Source organism: Dasypus novemcinctus, chromosome 17 (assembly GCF_030445035.2).
Source record: "Dasypus novemcinctus isolate mDasNov1 chromosome 17, mDasNov1.1.hap2, whole genome shotgun sequence".
Taxonomy (NCBI): Eukaryota; Metazoa; Chordata; class Mammalia; order Cingulata; family Dasypodidae; genus Dasypus; species Dasypus novemcinctus.
The window spans coordinates 60,854,627-60,868,440 of record NC_080689.1 but is presented as its reverse complement, the minus strand read 5'-3'; the positions used below and the strand labels follow the sequence as shown (position 1 = coordinate 60,868,440).

The window sequence follows — 13,814 nt, the reverse complement described above, 5'->3', positions numbered from 1 at the left end:
GGGTGTGGGCAGCCAGAGTGGATGGAGATCAAGTCAAGGAAGTAAGGGAGTCTCTGGATGGATGGACAACTTCCTAGACAGATGGTGGGAATTGAGATGGAGAGGACTGTACGGTGGCAGCAGTGAGATGGGAAATAAAGTGACATGATCACAAAACACATGTCTCAGCAGAGAGTTTTTCTGGGTAGCAGAGCTGAGTGTCCCAGGAGTACTGAGCCAGGCGTCTTGAGCTGCCCCTCCCTGGTTAATTGGGTAGTGGGATGGAGGCATGGTCTCAGCAGCACCTGCCCTTGGGGAACCAAACCTCAAGGACGTGGGTCTCAGTAGCCAGCCGCTGGCGGGTTCAGGAAGGCCAGCTCTGGGACATCTGCCATCAGCCCCTGGTTCCCTCTCCTCCCACCTCTGCTGCAGCTCAGCTTCTCTGGCTGCTCCTGCAAGGCTGGAAGTTCTTCAGGGGGAGCTTCCATTACTTTTCTGATGTCAAGAAGTCTTGGAGGAGGCTGAGCAGTTCTGTGTGTCCCAAGGAACTCACCTGGCATCGGTGTCCTCTGAGGAAGGGCTGGTCAGAGCTGGAGGCTTGGGGTGGTTCTGACAGGGTTGGTGTGTGACAAGGGACTTTGGTGCTTTGACCTTCCTCCTCTAGGGGAGGGCACAGTCCATAACCTTCATGTCTCCTGTCAGGTGATAACAAATACTGAATTCCTCTGAGCATCTTGCACTGGAGGCGGAAACCTGGACAACAAACCCCACTGTCCTCATGACTGAGGGGGATTCCCAGAGCTCGACAGATGTCAGCAGCAGGGCATGTCAGAGGCGGGTGGCAGGGCGGCACTCTGAGAGCATGAGGGAGCATGCTTTTCCCTCAGCCCCTCAGGTCCCTTTGGGCTTCCTCTCCAGTCATCAGGCTTGATTTTTTTTTATCCCCCCCCCCCTTGAGGCTTGCTTGCCGTCTGCTCTCTGTGTCTATTTGCTGTGCATTCTTCTGTATCTCTCTACTCATTTTTGAATTTATCCCACCGCATCCTTGAGGCTTGCTTGTTGTGTGCTCTCTGTGTCCATTTGCTGCATGCTTTTCTGTGTTTCTACTTGTCTCCCTTTTTGCTGTGTCACCTTGCTGAGTCAGCTCTACATAGCACTTGCAGGCCATTGGCTCTCGGTGATGTGCGGGCGAGGCTGCCTTCACAAGGAGGCCCTGAGGCATGAACCCAGGGCCTCCCATATGGTAGATGGAAGCTCAACTGATTGAGCCACAGCCACTTCCAGAATCTTGACTTTTTAAAATGAAGTTGAATGTTTCATTAGTAGGATATTAAGCAATAGTTACACTATTATAGAAGGTTTATGATAACAATGTTACCCTTGAATTACATAATTTTTAGAAGTAGTTTTTATTTTCAGGTCATTTAGTGAATTCTGAATATAATAACTAGACTGTAGCCTATGTTGCAGAGTGCTGTGAAAAAAAAGAAACACCCTGTATTATGTTTATCTACAATCATTTGAAAGTTTATTTCAGTAGTATAGCTGCAACATGTAGCTTTTCCATTGATATTACTACAAGTTGCCATTTTAAACTTCTATCCACCACAATTTAAAATAACTATTCTGGATTAAGTTGCTTCAGATTAGTTTATTTTCATTCCTAAATAGATGTTACATATTTCTCAAATGCTGCTCCATTCCTTCATTGAACAATTTCTGAAGGTTTACTCAGTATCTTCTTTTTTTTTTGAAGATTTATTTTTTATTTTATTTATTTCTCTCTCCCCCTGCCCCAGTTGTCTGTTCTCTGTGTCTATTTGCTGTGAGTTCTTGTTGTTGTTTTTGTTTTTTTGTTTCTTTTTGTTGTGTCATCTTGCTGCATCAACTCTCTGTGTGTGCCGTGCCATTCCTGGGCAGGCTGCACTTTCGTGCTGGGCGGCTCTCCTTATAGGGCGCACTCCTTGCGCGTGGGGCTCCTCTCCTGGGGGCACCCCTGTGAGCCACGGCACTCCTTGCGCACATCAGCACTGTGCGTAGACCAGCTCCACACGGGTCAAGGAGGCCTAGTTTTTGAACCACAGACCTCCCATGGGGTAGGCAGATGTGCTATCCACTGGGCCAAGTCCACTTCCCCAGTGTCTTCTTGTTACCACCTGGGTAACAAGATTTGTTGACAAGTCCTGGATTTTCTGCAGCAACTTCATAAATTTCTATTGTTTCTCCTGATAGAGGAGAATAGGATTCACTAGTAGCTTTTGCACTTTCTGAAGCACCCAGCTCATCTCGTTTGTTCAGTTTTGTCCCAACTTTGAGAAGATTAGAGGAAACAACATGTCCGAAAGCTTCCTGTGCAAAACTGCCGAGTCCCGCATTCCAGCACTGTTTTCTGCTGTTATCTGTTCATGCTTGCCTGGGAATTTCTGCACTGAGAGCAGACAGGGCCGGTGTGCAGCATCCGGGTGGCACCGGCACCCCCCCACACACCCCCTGCTCCACAGGTGCAGATCAATCTCGATTTTAATGTCAGTCAATCCCGTGGCTGTGGAGGGCACGTGAGCAGGAGACCCAGGCTTCCTGGGAAGGCCAGGCACTCACATTCGATTTGAGGAGCGCCAAGGCCATCGATGCCCAGGGTGGCCATCTGGTGGGCGTCAGCATCAGGATGTGTCAAGGTTATTAACAAAAGACCTCACTAGCTCTGGTCATTTCAGTTGACATGACCACCCAGGCCACAGGGTGCTCCTGAGACTGTTGTGTGGGTGTGAAAAAGGCCGTGCTGCTTTGTAAAGCATCCTGAGAAGCTCTGGCCAGATGTTGTCCCAGGACAGCACACCTCGTATCCAGGGCTGGGACTAGGTAGGGAAAGTCACATGACGGGATGCTGGGCCTCCCCGAGGGGCCCTGGCTGCTGCTTAGACCCTGGACACACCAGGGAAGGTGCAGGGAGGGGTCCAGCTCTGCAGGGAAGTGCGAGTTCTGGGGTGGAAGTTGAAAGGAAAGACCCCTCCCCTCTCTTCTCCCCAACTTGCCGCCTCACAGACACCCTCCCCATCCTTGGATCATCAGTGACTCAGGATGTCCTCCCCAGACCCAGGTCCGCAGGCATCGCAGCTCTGTCCCTGTTCTGGGGCTGCAAGGGGACTGGGGAGCCGCGTCAGTTTAGCTCCATGTGCCATAGCAGGGACAAGGACCACTGCCTGTGTCTAGCTGAATAACGTCCCTCTATTTCCAGGTTTTTGAGCAAGGAGCAGCTGGACAACTGGCAGCACAGGAATGGGCCCACAGAGGACTGTGTCCATACTCAGCAGATGTGGAATGACATATACTGTGATGCCACCTACCAGTGGGTCTGCAAGAAATCCGTGGGTCACGATGTGGCCTGAGTGCAGAGCAGAGCGGGGGGGGGGTCCCTCCCGGCGGCCAGCTCTGGGCCTCCTCTGTGCTGCCTGCGAGCCTCTGGCCTCCACTTGATCTCTGGGGCTTCCACTTGGCCTCCTGGGTGTCCTGCCTTGAACTGTTGTTTAACCCTTTGGAGGCAGGATAGATAGGGACCTAAGGAGGAAGGGTAGAAAAACCTAATAAGCCTGGCAAGAGAAACTGAGGCACTGGCCTGCTGGCTAGCATGAATGTGCTGAGCAGAGGGGCAAATTAGGAAGGGGCAGCTAACAAGCACACACCCTGCAGCTTACAGCACACAGCGCACACCCAGCGGCTCTGTGATCAGGAGGCAACCTCATCACATGGCGGAAAGAGGGACAGGGCAAGGGGGGCAGCACCGCCCCCCCCCCCCACTTACAGGTTACCTCACGCCTCATTGACAGTGACCAGAGGCCGATCTCCAGCGGTCAGCACAGCCTGCAGAGCTCGTGGACAGCAGCCAGAAGCCAATCACCCCCCACCAGCATCCCCTAACCCAGCCCCTAACCCATTAAGGGAATCGGATCACCTAGTAGAGTTCCCCTGCTGTGTCTCAAGCATGCCAATCAGGGCACACCTGGAGTCCTGTACCCCCATAAATCACGGACCCCATGGTAGAACTTTGCATTTCCCCCCCTTGCCTGCATCCCTGCAGGTATACTTTCCTTCTCTTTCCTCAACCCCATTAAATTCTTTGCTTGCCTGATTAATCTGTGGCTTGTCCTTGAATTCTTTTTTGAGAAGAAGCTGAGAACCTAGATACTGGTTCTGATCACACTTCAAGACATTGACCCCACATAAGCAGGGGGACCAATGGTGTGCCCTGGTGTGTTCCTCAGTGTCCACCTCCACAACCAGCACAGGCTGTCACACAGCAGGTCCTCAGTAAACACTTGAATGAATGAAAGCCCTTGGCTTGTTAATTTTTTTGGTTCTATTTTTCTTTATTAAAAAGACATGGAAAAACATTTGGGTCCTTACTGAAAATGGAATTTTTCTTGTTTCCATTTCATTATTGTTGATGCAGACATTGCACATCTCTGTTAGGACATGATACTTTATTCTGGTTAAAGAAGGATCATTCTTTGTTCCAAACACAACAGTCTTGAATACACTCTCAGGAAAATTGGCTATGCTCTCCCTAAATCAGTTCCTTGTTTCCATTGCTTAAGGCAGAATTCTGAGTGGGAAAAAACCTGGGGTTGAACTAAGGTGACATTCTCACCTTGTCTAGGTAAAAGGCTCATGAGGAAGCAGATGCATCAGCATTTTGAACTTCTAAATAGTTCTAGTATCAGAGGTTAGAAGACTTGCTTCCTCCCGGGGTCAGCAGCACTCTGGCTGGCTGACAATTCTTAGGTTGCTTGACTTTCTGATCTTTTCAAGATGCCCTCTCCTTTGTCTTGCAGCTTCCATAGACTTCCAGATTCTAGCTCCTCCCCTTGGCTTTTGCTCATTTATCTCTTATAGCCATTGTGTGCATGCACAGGGAACACTATGCAGAATTCTGGAGACAAGCCTCTGCAGTGTTCCGCCTCCGTAAACTTCCTCTGCTTTCAGTCTCCTGAAGCTCCCATCCCACTTGGACCTTGCCTGAGCTCAGTGAGACTGTCATGCCCCATTTGAAAACCCCTTCTTGCACGACCTCATCCAGAAAGAGCCTCCAGGAAGAAACGCAGGGGTTGGAAGGCTTCCTTGTCTCAGTTTTGCTCTGCCTGTTCAATATCTAAAAACAATTATTTCATGTATTTTGTCCAGTTCCCTCATTGCTTGCAGCAAAAGGGCTAGTTGAATTATTCCACCATAACCAGAAGTGCTAATTTTGTCTTTGATGATACCTTTTCTTGAACAGAAACTTAATTCTATGGTACTCATGTTTATCAATCTTTTACTTTATGGCTTCTTCGATTTTTTTTTAATCAATCTTAGAAACTCCTCTTCTGTGCCAGGATTGAAATTACGCTTTGCTATATTCTAGTTCCTATATTTGTTTATTTTTACCTTTATATGGTTAATCACCTGGAATTTGTTTTTGAGACTATTGTGAGATAGTCATCTACTTTTGCTCAAATATTAAATCATAACCTGTTCTTCAGTCATTTGGAAAGCCAAGTGTTAATGGTTTGCAGTAATTAACAAGCTGTAGCTCAGTTACCATCATATGCGCTGGGGAAAGGCTACCCCCTCCCTCATAAGCCTATATGTCTAAGGATATTGCACTTCCCTGCAGTTTAAACAAAGAAACCAGGTAGAGGCAGGAGTAAGGGAGACAGAGATCTTGGCTGTGTGCATAACAGAAGGAGAGGAAAACCTTCAGTGCCTGCATGTCAAAGGGAGATAAAGAAACCCTTTACTCCCTACAGATCTAAGAAACAGCCAGTCCTCCAGCTTTCCAAGAAAGCCTAACTCCCTATCCCACTACCCTCTAGCCATACAAGGGAAATTTTTCACTTCTAGGGCTCCCCATTGGCCCCTGCACCTCACTGGGTCCCTCAACCCTCTCCCACTGACCATCATTTCCCCACCTAGGAAAGTTCCATATCAATTGAAAAATTCAATTCCCCCCCTTCCAGGAGTGGGCTGAAGTCTCTCTTCAGACAGCCACCATGGTGGTTTTGGGGCTCAAGTCTGTTCTTCAGACCCCTTCCGATGGGAGAGCTCCTCAGTCAATTCTCTGCCTGTGGTCATATCAGTCTCCGTGTCCCAGTGAGCACTGTTTTTCTCCAACACCAACTCTATCTAATATGAAATGTATGAGCTTGTTTCTGGATTCTTGACTGCATTTCACTGAGCTCACTTTTCCTTTATTGGAACCAAACTGTTTTCATTGTTATATCTTTATGTTTTGTTATCACCTGGGGCAAGCCCCTCTGGCTTTTTCAAAAATTTCTAGCTCTGTTTTTGGCCAGGTCTTGGTGACTGCTGAATTTCACTGAAGGGCCACAGGTGGCTGGCTGGAACATTCCTACATGTTTTCTTTATTGCTCCTTTTTCTGAAGTCTGTCAGTTTTATCACAAAGGAGTGCTCCAGTCTTTTGCTAGAAAGATAGAAGCTCAGCTGCCAGTCTTCTACTGGCCTAGTGGGGTAAGGAGACACGGCATTTTACCATTTGGTATAGAGATGTCTCCTGAATCCCTCTGCTTTCAGCCTGGCTGTGCAAACCTCTCCTGGTATAAACCTCCTTTCTCTTCTGTAAGGGGCTAATGCCTGGTTACGGGAGGTAGAGGAGTGGATGGGTATGTCTCAATGGTCTCCATAAAACCCTTATAAAGTTTTCCTGTTTTCAGCCTACCCTGCCTTTAGAGGTAATGGATACTTGTGAATTGTGAGCTTGCCAGTGTTTTATAGCATGGATTGTCCCACTTTTTACTCACTCCCCCCATTACTGCTAAATCACTTACCATTCATTTACCCATTGCTAGCCTCCAAACTTTTGTTGCCATTTCTTGTCTTCTGTTAATTCTTCTTCCATTGTCTTCATCCTTATGGGCTATTCTCTTCTTTATTCCTTTACTGTCATTATAATTGTTTCTGGGAGGAAACAGCTACGAATGTATATATTTAATCTAGCCCTTTTAACTGGAAGTTCATGATATTTTCTAATAAGGTATTAGGATACCAGGGAATGGCATTGAATTTTGTCTATCTCATATGTAGCCACTTTAACCAATATAGACATCATAATTTTTATTCATTCTCATATTTTTTTCTAGTTAATTGCATTGAGTTTTCTGTGTAAATGAAATTCTATGCCAATAATGATAACCATGTTTGTTCTTTTCCAGAATTTAGACCTTTTCCTTTTCCTTTTGTTGTTGCATTGGTAAAGCTTCCAGAACAGTGTTGCCTGGAAGGAGATAGTAGACCTTCCTGTCTCCTTCCTTCCACTAATGTGACTGTTTCTGGTTTTGCACTATTGCTTATTGCTTGTTGTTGGTTTTGGATAATTACCCCTTATAAGGTAAAGAAAATTCCCTTCAGTTCCAAATCAACAAGAGTGTATTTTTAAAATTAGGATTGAATGTTGAATTGTACAAGTGGTTTTTCAATGTCTATCAAAGTACTCATCATTATCCCTTACTCTGTGAACATATTGATCACATTAATAGTTTCCTAATGATGAATTATCATTGCGTTTCTTGAGTAGCAACCTCTTTGGTTATGGTATATTATTCTCTTAGTATGTTGCTGGATTTGAATTCCTGATAGTTTAGTCATTGCTTTCTTTTTTTTTTTTTTCATTTACTATTGTAGAAGAGGAGAGAGATTCAATTATTTGCATATAGAAAGGCCAGGACTCTGGAATGATCTTGGGAAGGAAAAAGATTTCAGTAAGGCCAGCAGGACTCAGGACTTGTCTGTTCAAAACCCGAGCTGCAACAAGATTTTCAAGTTCCTTTTGCACAGGGTGGGGAGTCACATGGTGATTTTATGAAAAAAAATGCCTTTCATTTTTAAGTGTTTGCCTGAGTACCAGATAGCTTTTGAGTTAGCATAAAGGTTTTGAATTAACATATAGCCCAAATTCCCTCTGGATGCAACTTTGAATACACATCCTTTCTGAACATTCAAAGTCTAAAGGGCCTATATTACTTAATTGAATTTCTAGGCACAGTTGGATACAGAATTAGATAATTTTGAATTCAAACACAGGCTATATTTTATTTCCCCTTGAAGCAAAGTTTAATTTTATTTAAGATTTGGCATCCCTATTTTGAGAATCTCTCTGGACTGACTGGTATGTATATAGAGTTTGCATTGCTAAATTGTTTCCCAGGACTGGAGTGGTTGCCATGATTATCAAGGGCAGGGCTGCACCTTCTCACTGTCCCTCAGGCACAACTTAGTTTTATCTACGAAGAGATAAACAGCCTCCCACCCATAGCCTGGGGGCCACTGGCATTTACCTGCATTTCCTGTGGCTCCAGATCCATCTACTAATTTTATTTTACCCTTCCAGGGTTTATACTTTTGTCTTAAAGAGGTGATGAAGGGCGATGCTCTCTTTTCTGTAACTACTTCCTGCAGGCCTTGGCTTGTAGTCATTCCGTAATGTAAGAAACAAAGATTAGATTAGTTTTCACATAAAGGAAGAAAATATTTTTTAATGTAACCTGGCAGCCTACTGCCTCAGTCTCCCACTCCCATGTTAAGCAGGAAGAAAGGAAATCAGCTGAAGCCAGTGCTATAGGCAGCCAAAAAATGCCCAAAAAGACCGAAGTCAATACCAATTCAGCACTAAATTCCATTCCTTATTTGGCAAAGAGGAGCAGGTAAAAACTAAAATGGTTGGAATGTGATGATGGAAGCGGTGAATCACAAACTTTTACGCGGGAAAGTTAGATCTTCTCCGATAGGCTGTCACTTCTGAAGTATCCAATCTGGAGAAAGAGAGGAAGGGCTTGCGTGCTCGGCTTAGGGCTATAAATTGTGGCATTTTTGTTTGCTTGGTGCACCAGCCACATTTTCTGGTTGTGCGCCCCTTCTTGCAAGATTGAGAATAAATTCTTTTCTTCTCCACAATCGGGTGAGCCTTATTTTCTTCCAGAAGAAGATTTTTTTCCAACAGGTTTGGGGGCTCATCTGGGATTCTGAGCCTTCAGAGAGCAGACCCCTGGAGTGGGCTACGAGAAGGCACGCCCCACTGTTTAAGTGGTCTTGGACTCCACCGGCAGGGGCCCCACTTCTTGCAGCCAAGAGGCCCAAGAACAGACGCTTAGATCTGCCAATTGTGGACCAGAAAAAGGGAAGGGAAAATCTTCCTCTCGTTGGCCAGGTGACTCCATGCATGGACCAAGGTAACAAGAAAGGCTATTAAATATTACCTTGGTGGATGGGACTTCTAATGAGTCTGAGGTTCACTGTGTGTTCCTGAGAATTGTGACATACGGTGGGAAGTGAGTGCAGAGTCCCGATTCGCATTTCCCTTCTCCCTTGAGGGAAAGGTCCAGAGACAGACAAAGCAAAAGATTCAAAAGAAAGAGACCCAGACAAGATTCAGAATGGGAAATAGAGGCAGTCGGTCAACTGGGAAAAAGCAGAAGGGGGTATGTGCAGGATCCCCCAGAGACATTCCTCCAGATACTCCACTAGGGAGGATGTTAAGGCATTGAACCGATAGTGATTGGACCAAGGGAAAAGACAAGAAGAAAATGATTCAATACTGCTGTTGTATCTGGACCAAGGAAAGTATTTTACTGCCTGGTGTATTCTGGCCAAAATATGGGTCAGATGAGGATTGGCTTTGTGCTGACCTTGTACTGTATGTTAATGGAAAAATACCCTTCTCCAAAGAAGAGTCTGACTATGCCATGTGCTGGTTAAAGGGAAAGGGGGCCACTTTCTATCCTGTGAAAGCTGAAAATCCAGGCTCCAGGACTAAGCTTGCAGAAACTAAGGCTGCAGAAACTAAGGCTGCGGAAACTATGGCTGCAGAAAGAAAAGCTGTAGAAACTAAAGCCTGGGACGGCCTGTCTAATCTCCCTCCTCCACATGTTCCCCCTCTCCTCCCAGGAAAAGGGTCATTAGACATGGAGGGCCCAATAGAACCCATTCTAAACCCTTGGGAACTGGAGAATCAAGCAGGGTCAACAGCCACACCGGTTACCACCCACCAACAGCTGAGGAAAGAACTGGAAGAGTGTAAGAAAGATATACACAGTTTTCCATTCGCCAGAGCATCTGAGGAGAAGAGAGTGAAAAAACAAAACTTCATTCAGCCGTTGTATCCGCTGAGAGAAGTCCCAATGGGGCCAGGGGAGATTGGCTATGTCAATGCCCCAGTGACAAGTACTGAAGTAAGGAACTTCAAGGAGGAGATGAAATCTCTAATGGAAGATCCAGTGGGGCTGGCTGAACAAGTAGATCAATTCCTGGGTCCTAGATTATACACCTGGCCTGAACTTATGTCCATACTGAATATCCTCTTTACAGGAGAAGAAAGAGGAATGGTGTGGAGGGCAGCTATGAAGGAGTGGGACAGGCAGCATCCACCTGGACAGGGGGTGATGGCAATAGAACAGAAGTTCCCAAACACAGACCCTAATTGGGATCATAATGACCTGGGTGACAGAACACAAATGAAAGATTTTAGAGACCTCATTATACAGGGGATCAAATTGGCCATACCCAAATCTCAAAACTTGAAGAAGGCCTTTGAAGTAGCCCAGGAGAAGGATGAAATGCCCTCTGCTTACCTGCAACGATTGAGGGACCAAGTGAGGAAATATTCTGGGATGGACCCTGAAGATCCTGTGGCTCAGGGAATGTTAAAAGTCAGCTATGTAAAAGGTTCTTGGCCTGACATCCAGAAGAAGATTCTGAAAAAAGAAGGATGGATGGATAAGCCGTTGGAAGAGTTATTGAGAGAATCCCAGAAAGTGTTTGTAAGAAGAGAGAAGGAAAAGCAGAAACAGAAAGCAAAGGTGGTGATTAGCAAAGTCGATCAAATGGTAAGAAAAAGACTGGAGATGGGTCAGGGAGGGAATAGGCAGCGGCAAGATAAAGATGCAACTTGGTCTTATTTAGATAAGGGGACAAGGAGAATGCAAGGCTCTGCAGGGTGCTCTGACTGGGAGGATGGGTCATTTCAAAAGGGATTGCCGGAGTTTAATGAAAGAGAGTCCGGTAATTCCCCTCATGAATTTTGAGCATTCGGGGGGTCTGAGGCTCCTCACTTCTAAAGCCCACTGGGAGCCTTTAGTAAATCTAACGGTAGGCCCATGTCATAAAAAAATTACATTTCTAGTGGACACTGGCACAGCCTGATCCTCTGTGACTTATCTCCCCAGAGGAACCAAATTTTCTGGAAGTTCCCTTACAGTCTCATGGATAAAAGGAGAAGGATTTGAGGTCCCCATTCTTTCTACCACTAATATTTGTTAGGTAGACAATCAAACTGTAAGCCCTTTGTTGTACATCCCAACCAGGTAGAAACATGGAGAGACCCATCATTTCCTATATTTGTGAATGAAATGCATGTGTTTCCTGGGCCTATAGATGACAGACTACCCTTAAAACCTGATGAAGAAGGGAGGAAATATATAATCTTATCCTTCCCTTTGATCATACACCATTATATATTGGAAAAAGTCCTCCTTGCATGCAAACAAAAAATTGGACTATGGTTACCATGACAAATAATGGTACAAAATTATTCATAACTTTGTTTCCTTCATATAATTCTTCAGTAACTGAAAAGCAAAATGATAATTGTCCACCCGAAAATCCTGAAAACAGGGATGGCAGGAATGCCATATAGGAAGAGGATCTGTCATTTTTAATGATTCCTATTGAATAGTGAGGGAAAGTGCTTCTATGGAGACCCCCAAAGAATATAATGGTAGATTTATATGGTATGGACTTAACAAGGGTCAACAAGTTAGACATATGCAATATCCTTTTTCAGAATCTCTATTCTTGGGTGAACAAGTGGTATATACTAACAATTTTACTGTTTGGAAATGTAAAGGAAAATGTTTACCAACCCCTTGAATTAATGACACCTATAGTCTTAATATACATAAAAACTTGTGGAAAGTATTTCTTGGAACTGCCCCTGCTTATGAATGGATTGATAATTACAGTCAAACAGGTTAATATCTACAATTAAATCAAATCTATCCATTGAAAGCATGTGTCAGGGATCCTTTCATATTCATTATTGGAAAAATAACTATAAAAGATAATGCCTTGTTTTATAAAAATGGTGCCTTGTATACTTATCTGTCAGAAAGTGTTTTGCAGGATTGAGACACCGTCACAATAGCCAGAAGACGACGAGGTATATGGATTCCCATGCAAATGAACCGAATATGGCAGTCATCACATGAAAGTCAGCTATTGCTACACATGGCACAAGAAATCATGAAATGGACAAAAAGATTTATTGGACTCCTAATAATTAGTATAATGGGACTAATTGGACTCATCAGAGCTGCTGCAACTGCTGCTGACGCTTTGCATGAGACTGTTCAGACTCAATAATACGTGTACAATTGGCATAAAAAAGCTAGTGATTTGTGGCATAGCCAAGAACACATTGATGAACAGTTTAATAATCGGGTTAATGATTTAGAAATAGCTGTTTTGCATATTGGAGATAAATTGTATAATTTAAACTTGTTAAGGGGATTGAAATGTGATTGGAATGAAAGCCACTTTTGTATTACTCCTCTTGCCTGTAATTCATCTGATATAGAAAAAAAGATTAATCATTTGCTAGGCCAGAAAAGTAATATCTCTCAGGAAATAATTGACTTAGAAAGAAAAATATTAGAAATGTCTCAAAATCAAATTCATGTAGCCAATATCAAGGATATTTTCTCAGATGATTCACATATTACAAAATTTAACCCAGTTACTTGGTGGAAATCACAGCATTTCCTGTCAGCTTTAGGAATAGGGATAATCATATTTGTTCTGTTGCTCATGATTCTTGCCTGTGCTGGACACTGCTTTTGAAGAACATTGCAAAGCATAATAGCCAAGAGACATGCGAATAATCTGGTTCTAGGAAAAGCACTTCAAACACTTCCCCTAGTCGAAGAGCTTGGCTGGTAGTCAATGACGGGTAAGACTCTCAGAGGAGGGCAACCTAAGACAGGCACAGTCACCTCGACTAAAACAAAAACGGGAGATGTTGGAAACTGAGGCACAGTGGCCTCACAAGGAGAAACGTGCTGTCTCCATGCTAGTACTGTCTCCATGCTAGTGCTGTCTCCATGGCTATCCTTGCACTCTCAGGAATGCAGTAATTAAGAGTTCCCATCAAATGGGATGAAGCAGTTAAAGGCTGAAAGAAAAGATGAGCACATACCTTTTGTAGTGAATAGATAACATAGACTTTGTACCTTCAGATGAGATTTTTAAAAATTCCTTAGACTATGCGTAATTCTGACAGTTAACTGCATGTTACTGTTTGTTGTCACATAGGCTATGTGTTGCTCCTTGTTCTCACATAGGCTACATGTTCCTGCTTGTTATCACGTAGATTGGGGTATATAGAGAGCTCCTTGTAAACAATAAAGTTGTCTGATGAGTCTCTACTCGCAGATCCCCTGATCGCAGCTCTCTTGTTCTTTCTTTTTCTTTCTTTCTCTTTCTTTCACTCTCCTTTTTTCTTTCTTTCATTCCTGATACACTTCAAGCCCAAATCTCCAACAATCCCCAAAGAAATTGGAATTGCTGTATTCTCTGAAAAGGAAGTAAAAGAACTAGAACAACTGGGGCAACCTTAGATAACCAAGGGAAGTGGCTCCTCCCAGACAACCAGCAGTTGTTGAATAAGCAAATAATGAGGGAATTACTAGCAGTTTTACACCAAGGTAGTCAGTGGTGAGTAGAGGGCATGTATGACCTCATCCTCAAGCATTTTGGGTGTATGGGCCTTTCTACTATAGTGACACAAATAAGT

The 13,814-nt window shown here is 44.3% G+C and overlaps 1 long non-coding RNA gene across 3 annotated transcripts; it reads left to right on the top strand.

The window, feature by feature from the left end:
- Window positions 1–1,441: 1,441 nt before the first annotated feature.
- Window positions 1,442–13,462, top strand: LOC131273989 (uncharacterized). Of its 3 annotated transcripts, none has more exons than XR_011646144.1 (2): window positions 1,442–10,851; window positions 12,146–13,462. It is a non-coding gene; the product is annotated as an uncharacterized lncRNA (long non-coding RNA). The 3 variants fall into 3 exon arrangements; XR_011646143.1 differs by having other exon boundaries at window positions 12,136–13,462; XR_011646142.1 differs by having other exon boundaries at window positions 12,132–13,462.
- The last annotated feature ends 352 nt before the right edge of the window (window positions 13,463–13,814 follow it).